This window comes from Tinamus guttatus, unplaced genomic scaffold (assembly GCF_059628265.1).
Source record: "Tinamus guttatus ecotype Peru unplaced genomic scaffold, ASM5962826v1 Tinamus_guttatus_pri_ptg000028l, whole genome shotgun sequence".
NCBI lineage: Eukaryota > Metazoa > Chordata > Aves > Tinamiformes > Tinamidae > Tinamus > Tinamus guttatus.
The window spans coordinates 1,679,465-1,688,602 of record NW_028288562.1 but is presented as its reverse complement, the minus strand read 5'-3'; positions in this window follow the sequence as shown (position 1 = coordinate 1,688,602).

Sequence of the window (9,138 nt, the reverse complement as noted above, 5' to 3'; positions counted from 1 at the left end):
TACTCGGCTGCCTCCCGTTGAGCTCTGGACCTGCGGCACACCTTGCCGAGCCGGGAATTCCCAGTCCTAGGCACCCGCGCAATGTCCATTTCCTCAGTAAAGCAACCCAGTGTTTTGCAGGATGTCACAGACCCGTTCCCACTCCCAAGGGCGAGAGCATCTTCTCTTAGGCATCCTACAACTTGTCTTTTCATCCAAGGCCAGGAAGATACAAATAGTACTTTCTGTACCCCGATAAGGAGTTTTTCATTGCTGTTTACATCCTGCATTTACATCCTCAAGGCCTCAGTGGTTGCATACTAATGCTTTACCTTGGTTCTGATTTCTTCAATTTTCCGCTCATAAATACCCAAATGAACTTCTATTTTTAGAGCACATGGATAATGCTCACATGAAAACTCGTACTTTGGACAGCAGCTTTTTCATGCATAGTCTCTGGTTTCTAACTTCTCTTCTGTGTTTCCGTGGCATTTTAAAAACTCCTCCCCCCTTTTGACTTTCTGCAATTGTTTGCACCACTCTTCTTACAATATGAGCATACATCTGAACTGAATCTCACTTCTGACCTGCCCAAACATGCATCATTCCAGGTCTATAACAAACCATACTAGCAATCTTTTCTCTCCCTTTCCCCTCTGCAAAAAACAAACTAACACAAACAAAAGGAGACCACCACCACCACCAAAAACAAAAAACTTTAAATCCCAAACTCTGTTTTAGTTAGGTTGATCCATTCCAGCTTCTCTCTCCAGAATTCCTGTACTCTCATCATCACTAGCTCAAATTAAATATTATTCCCTTCATTTGAGTGTTAGTGGTGAGAGAATATTGGAATATTTGTGAGTGGACAGGAAGAGAATACCCTGAATTCAATGTTCTTTGGGCATCTCCTACCTTCCAGGGTACCCCATTTGAAAATTTCTAACAGTCTTTTTCAAGCATACATACATAAACATAGACCTCTCTCCCGACATATATACATACGTATACATACATATATATGGAATGTGACACATGCACACTTGCAGTTAAATGGCAGTGTAGAGCACAAACCAGCCCAGTCTACCTTGCTTATGTTTGCCTCCTTCAGAGCATATTCTCCAGTACATTCTCAGGAATTAATCCAATATAAAAGTCAGTAAACACTGTATTTAATTGCCTGAACTACACGTGCAGTACTGGCATGCGTAAACTTGAGATTACCTTTGGGGTACTATAAAATATAGATAACCTCTTCCATTTCCCTTCTGTAGCACCCACTCCTCTCCCAGCCTCCATCTCCTACACTGACTTTTCAGATGCAGAAGAAAGTCAGGCCCGAAGTGAGAAAGCGTAATCAGACCTGCTATGTTGCTTCTTGCCCCAAATGGCAACCAAGACACTCATTAATAAGCTTAAAGGCTGTTCCTGGTCACAGAGCATGCTGCCTCCCACTCATCTAGCAGCTCCACTGCAGCTAGATACTGGAAATACAAACAACACTTGCAGTGGTCCAGGTCTCCTCCTTATTTAAGTCTCCCAAGCAGCAGTGACTGTCTGTTTCAGAGGGTTAAATTTGTATTTTGATAATTAGATTACAATCAGTTAGCGGAAAAATCCAAACCAAACAAGTCAAGAAAACAGCTTGCTTCCTGGAAAGTTGGGCTCCCCCAATAAAGCAAACATCTGAGCAGTATTAAAGACCTGTTCATATTTCAGGGAAATAGCAACTCTATTTCTCTTGCTTCATTTGTGATATAATGCTTATTCCTGCATTTTGTTTCCAAAAATACCACAAAGAAGGTCAAGCTCCTCTGAGGCAAATATTATTACTGGGGATAGCATTTGCTTTCTGACACAGCCCCTTTCACGGAGAAGAATAAGCAGAACAAGCTTGTGCTCTGCTATAAAACAGACAAATATGAAGATTGTTGCTGCCCCAAGGATTTCTTTATGTTATTTAAAAAAAGAAAAAAAAAAAGGGAGGGGAGGAAGAGAGACAGGGAAAGAAGAATTAAGACTCACATGGGGAGGAGTGTTGGTTTTGGACTGAGATTATATTCTGATTTTAAAAAGTCACTAGCCATAACCAGGCAGGGGGATTCAGGGAAGATGAAGGGCAGTTTCTGCTCCTTCTCCTCCCTCAGCTTCCCGTCCCGGGGACACGACTGCATTTAACCTGCCTGTGAAGTGATGTGGGACGGCGGCGATGAGAACGCCCAGCAGGACCTGCATCTTTCTCACACGCTCGGTTTTCAAAGCATCTGTCCCACCATTAGGCACATGCCACAGACCTGAACAAAACCTTTCAGTATGTAACACAGATGCACATAATATTGGGAAATAAGCAAGATTACATTAATACTTAAAGGCTGTGTTTTTGAAAAAGCCTGAGGTAGAAACTGGGCGAGATCTGTCTTTTTCAAAAAGCCTGCAGCCATTTGAAGCTTATTTAAGCTGAAGCAGAAGTGATAAGGAAAAGTGTAGGGAACCACAAGGAAAAAAAAGGTCAAACTATAATGTCCTCTTTCCAGTGATGCCACCAAGTGACCCTGCCTGTATCTTAAGTCCCTTGCACAGCTACAGATGAGCTACCAGCTCAACAGAGATAAAAACCAAACCTGGGGCTAATTCCATTTGGGAATTTCTGGCATAAGGCAAGATTCTTTAACCTTGCAGTGCACTGAAGTTCTAAATAAAAACCCCTAGTCCTTCGTTTTTTTGGGGTACGAGCAAATTAAGTGTTACCAGTCTGTTGCACAGAGTATGCTCTGCCTGTCCACAGGGAACCACAAACCTCAGACTTCAGGCATACCAAAGTTTGCCAAATATAAAAATTGCAGCGTGTTGGCTCTAGCCACTAAACCTTAGAAAGGTTTAGTGAATGCACAAGCAGCAAGGAGCTGTGTCTAAGGAGGAGAAACTTTTGCTCAAGACAGAAAATGCAGGAGTGCTCTGCTCCAGAAGACCGTGCCTTATAGAGATAGGGACATAATTATTTGCCTCCATCCAACAAGTTCACACAGTAAGCACAGTCCGATGAGATATATGTAAAGGTACCATTTTAGATGAGTTAATCAGTGCAGGAAAAAAAAATACGTATCAGATAGACTCAATTAGATCCTAACCCAGTAAATAAGCATTCCCTTCAACATGGGTTTTGTCCAAATAAGATTAGGATCAGGTCATATGAATTTACCTGTAAATTATTATTAATAATTTATTTATTATTTAATATCCTATCACTATATTTATTATATTATTATTTATTATTATATTATTTATTGTTATTAATGATATTATTTATTATTACTTTATATTATATTGTTATTTATTATACTGGGTGGTGAAAAACCTCATGCAATTCAACAAGGCCAAGTGCAAGGTCCTGCACCTGGGGAGGAATAACCCCAGACACCAGTACAGGCTGGGGACCGACCTTGTGGAGAGCAGCTCTGCAGAGAAAGACCTGGGTGTCATGGTGGATGACAAGTTGACCATGAGGCAGCAGTGTGCCCTCGTGGCCAAGAAGGCCAATGGGATCCTGGGCTGCATTAAGAAGAGCGTCTCCAGCAGGTCGAGGGAGGTGATCCTGCCCCTCTACTCAGCCCTGGTGAGGCCACATCTGGAGTATTGTGTCCAGTTCTGGGCTCCACAGTACAAGAGGGATGTGGAGCTGCTGGAGAGAGTCCAGCGCAGGGCTACAAGGATGATCAGGGGCCTGGGACATCTGCCCTATGAGGAGAGGCTGAGGGAGCTGGGCCTGTTCAGCCTGGAGAAGAGAAGGCTGAGAGGGGATCTAATAAGTGTATATAAATACCTCAAGGGAGGGAGTGCAGAGGACGGTCATGGTCTCTTTTCAATGGTAGCCACTGACAGAACTAGAGGAAAAGGCAGGAAACTGAAGCACCAAAAGTTCCATAGGAACTTAAGGAAAAATTTCTTAACAGTGAGGGTGACAGAGCCCTGGAACAGGCTGCCCAGAGAGGCTGTGGAGTCTCCTTCTCTGGAGATCTTCAAAACCCGCTTGGATGCAGTCCTGTGCCACGTGCTCTAGGTGACCCTGCGTGTGCAGGGGGGTTGGACTAGGTGATCTCTAGAGGTCCCTTCCAACCCTAAGCATTCTGTGATTCTATGATTAATACATTTTTATGTATGTTAGCATAGCAATTTTTCCACCCTGCATCTTCAGCAATCCAATACTGGAATGCATTCCTTTACCAAGAGCACCTGAGTTCTCCAATAGACCCACCACTTCAGCAGAAAAATTTCTCTCCTTCTGTGATTCATTTGCAGTTCTGAAGACAATTTAGCATTTGAAACTATGAATGATTAATAAACAAAACCCACAGAGATGCAAGCATTCTAATTGAAAAGCAAAAGCTTCGTAAATTCTGCGGAGGGAAGGAAGGGAGATTTAATCTCACAGTCACCAGAATACATTTGAAGGATTTCACTGAAATCCAGGGGATTATTTGCACTTTTCAGTGGCTAAGAGATCAAATATAAAGCCTAAATTCAGAAACCATTCAAATAAATTGAAAGAACATTTTTCTACCAAAATGTGTTAATTGCCCACTTCGGCAAGAACTCGGTGTAACTGTTACTGTCTGTGCACTGACAACCATACAGGTATAATCGGATCAGATCAGCTCTGATCAGAAAGATCTGAGCTCTTTCTCAGTGGGCTATAGCACACGAAAGCATCTCTAAACTAGCGAAACTGCATCCATATACTCCCATAAAACTGTACAATATTTGTACCAGGAACCTCAACATTTACAACTACTTGGGCACAAACACATTTGGTGATATTTGGAAAGTTTGGGTTTTCTGCAGCGTTGTGCTTCACCTTTTTTCCCCCTCCTCTACCAACTACTTAACTTTCAGGAAGCCCCATTAGTCTTTACCATTCTTGATAAACTAAACATTACCTTCAAAACACGGAGCATTCCCACTACTAAAGGCAATCCCGAAAGGACTCAAGAGCAGATCTGCAGGCACAGTCATACAGTCAGTAGCAACTGCCTTGTATTTGTTAAAGAAATTACCTCCCTCGCCAACGGAAGACAGCCTCTACCTGATGAGAAATGGCCAAGGACCATGCAAGAATTCCAGCCCCACAGAACATAACTCGAAACAGATTTGCCTGCAGTACCTGCCTTGCAGTGGCATGAGCACAAATGTGGAGAAGCTGCAGAGCATGTGGTAGCCATTAAACTGCATCAACCGCCCTGCTTTGCAGCTGCCCCCTAACAACCTTCCTACAAATACTTTTCAAAATTTGCCAAAGAGAAATAAGGCAAGACAACTACGGTAATTTCTGCATCAAAATTTGCAGTTAAGAGGTCAATGCTCATTTACAGGCTATTTCTCTAAATGCTTCCCATAGGCTTTAATGTTAACTCACATTCTGTAATGTTTAGAAAAGGTCACACCATTTAGCAGAATATGGAGCAAGACATGGAGGGAAAGCGTGTTTTGGAGACAACGTCCATAACACAGTCGCCTCCTTCCTCTCCTACTTCTGAAAAGGAAAAGCATTTACTGTTTATTTTGGATAGCTAATCTCAATTAAAACACCTCAGGATTCTTCTTTCCATTTCATGAAATTTCTCTCTCCTCATACAGCAATACGTAACAGGCAAGATGGTAAGGGGCATTTCTGTACATTTTTTTGAATAATGGCACACACAGACTTGTAACTTTTTTTAAAAAACTCTCACTGAATGACCAAGTGTGATGGAGAGAGCTCCAGCAGGACAGTTCAAGCGAATATGGGAAATGTTGCAGGTTCCAGCAGCAGAACAAATGCTCTCCATTTTGCCGTGTGGCTCTACATGTACTGGCTTATCTTCACAGGTTTTCCTGATACCCGTGGTAGAATGGCACATACCATTCTTAACACAAATTGTGTTATCACATATTTAACTTACTACAAAGCACAGAATTTTTTTCTCCTTTAAAACCAAAACAAACAAACCCTCCATTGACAAACGTGCTAGGAGCTCATAATAGTGAGCAGTGTCTTAGCTTTATCAGTAGATGCTGTCTTACCTTTATCGAGAAAAGCTGAAATGTCCCTTTCTCCTATTCAGCTCCCAAGAACAAAAGAAACGAACTCCACCCTATGGACAAAGAACATGGTTTTAAAAAAGCTCTGTGATATTCTGAAAGAAGTTTTAATTCATTACAAAATACGACAGACCTTGCAATTCTAATATTCTGGCCTCCCTCAAAATTTACACGCCATAAAAGCTAAGCATCACCCTTCCTCCTAGTTGTATTACGACTGCATAAACCAAAGGCTTCACTGGGAGTAAGACAGGACTTGTATGGCAATAGATGCTGTTCGTCTTAAATAGCTTGGGAGAGATCAGCAGCCTCATAAGCAGCAAAGACCTCAAAGAAGATTCATTTTCTGCAGGACTTTGGAAATGTTACCATAAAAACCTTACTGAAGTCCTCAGCAAGAGCAGCTTCAGGCACAGAGATCTTAGACAAAGGTGCAAGATTGAAGTCTAGCAGCCGAAGAGAAGATGTTGTCCAGTAGCCACAGCAGGACACGGATGAAGAGGGTTGCAGTGGAAAAGGAAAGCACCACGGCATGCTCGGATCACAAAGAAAAGCATTTCCACAAGCTGCAGAAAAGGTAAAGCAGCACAGAGGCGAGGAGAGGCGGCAGGACCAGAGCTTTTGCTTTCTGCCATGCCTATAACCCTTTAATGAACCACAGCATTATCACTCTAAAACATGAAGCAGGAATTACTCATGTAGACAGCTTCTCTAAAATCTTCACAATGTCACTGCTTATCTTATCTGAAGTAGTTTTTACACATATCAACACCAATTCAAGAGCTGCAGAATGGCTCCATTTCACTCCCGTCCCAAACAGCGGCCAAATATTTATCATTTCCTTCACAATACTGGAACAGCGAGGAATTTTGCAGAAGGCCTAACAAAAGCGACTTGCTGATAATGGCCAAGCCAAGTAGCGTCCTTGCACCCGTAGAAGGGTTTTTGGGCTACAGTTGTTATAAGTTGACAGCAAAAAATAAGTTTGTTTGTTATTACAGAAAACACCTACGCAACGTGTTTATTTCCAAGTGCCCACCACTAATCGGATGCTTACACATTTTTTCAAGATGTGCAACTAATGTATAATGGCTTAGTGTACGTTACTTGTTTTCCATTCTCTGAGGTCACAGAAAAGGAAATCTCCACGCATTTTGTTCATACTCATTAAGTGAAAACTTATATATAGAAAATAAACTACTGAAGTGAGCTCAGATTTTGGGGGTTTGTTTCTAATTAACAGAAACTACAGGCTGAAGGTGAATATATCTTCCCAAAAATACCTGCCACAGCAGCATCTTAGAGCCCTTGTTCATCTGCAATATGTATTTCAACTTGGATTCCAAGTTAAAGGAATTATTGACTTCATTTCCCAAGAATTACTACAGGAATTCTGTAATTTTTCTTTTTCATCACTTAACTTCTTTAAAAAAGGCCTAGACAGTGGGGATCCTACCCTTTTCCATGCCTCAAGTTTTGCACACAAGGTCTTGCCCTTTCCGAAATACTGAGTCTGGTCATGTACGTGCTGCCTAGGAGTCGGCCTGACATTTCAAAGCTCCTTGTAGAAAAGGTTTGGTTTAACGCTCTGGTCTGACATCTTCATTTCCATCCAACCTATACCAATACAAACCAAACCATGCTGGCAGTGCATGCTTAACACAGCTCTAAAAAGTTAGTTTTCACAAAAAAACAAAAGCTGTCACTATTTGGTAAACACTCATCAAAAGCCTTTCGGGGTCTTTTTCCAAACATTCTCTCCGGGGCACAAAACTGGGCTCTGACTTCAGCCACATCCCTGCCCGTGGCAGCAAAGGAGAGCAGTCAGAAAATGAGTTTCACACCTATGAATGGAGTGGAAGCTACTGACCAGAAAAGACAAAAACCTTGGATAAACATGGCACGGTTTTCTATATTTCCCAATTTCTTATATCCAACTGCTCCCATAAGGAGCTGCTCATATCTTGGTTTGCCCATGGCCTAAACTGGGAGAAGGGGAATCCGATGGGAAGGTTGCAGCTACGTGAGCAGTTAACTTTCCTTGCTACTTTTTGTGTGTGTTTTGGAAGAATTCATAGGGGATGGTCTTCTCTATAAAAGGATAGCTCCGTCCTTTTATCTTGCACAGACTAACCACGCACAACATGCTTTTCTTTGTCTACACATGCTCAGGAACAGAGAAAAAGGCATCAGGAAAAATTTCACATTACCTTCTCACTTTTGAGAATCCCTGGAAGCCCTTTTCCTAGTCTTTTTTGCTCTGCACTACACAGATCGGCAGTCACATGTAAGTATATGGAACAAGGGGCTACCTCCCACACACGACACTGCTGTGCGCAAAAACGGAAGAGAAATAGTTAATGACCAACCCTCCTGACAGAAAACTGAAATTAATCAAGGGAATAAAAATCAGAACTGATTTTTGAGAATATTGAAATAATCACTTCCACTTAAAAATAGCCTTTGGGTATATGCTATCTCTATTATACTGTTTTCACTATTTCAAAGAGCTTGTCTACACTAAGCCAATGTTAAATACACACATTGTGACACATTCTCTACAGTCAAGGCAGGACTGTAATCCTTGACAGCTTTAGACATCACAGTCCCTGTGGCAAGTGCTTTCAGCTGCCCCAAAGCATGTCTGTCTTCCACTCTTACCCCTAACCTACTTCATTTTTTATTTTTTGATCAGGAGGAAGTGCAAAAAAAAAAAAAAAAAAGAAAGAATTTTCAGTAGGTAAGAGGTTAAGCGTCATTTACCTGTATGGAGCAGGCTAAAGCAGCTATGATCCTTTGTTTTATTCCTACGGAAAACAGAAAAACCTAGAATACATTAAATATATATACATGCACGTGTGTGTCTGTACATATATATCGTATATACACAGAATTATACACGAAATGGGGCCGTACACCTTACACCATGCTTTGGTGTGCCAGCGCAGCAGGGGTTTGATTTCCACACATCTGACCACGCAGCTGGTGCACAACCGATCGGGGAGCCAAAGTCGCCAATTCAGCTGGCACTCACTGCAGATCGCACACAGGACACACACAGTCCTGCCCAAATTCATCGTTCCT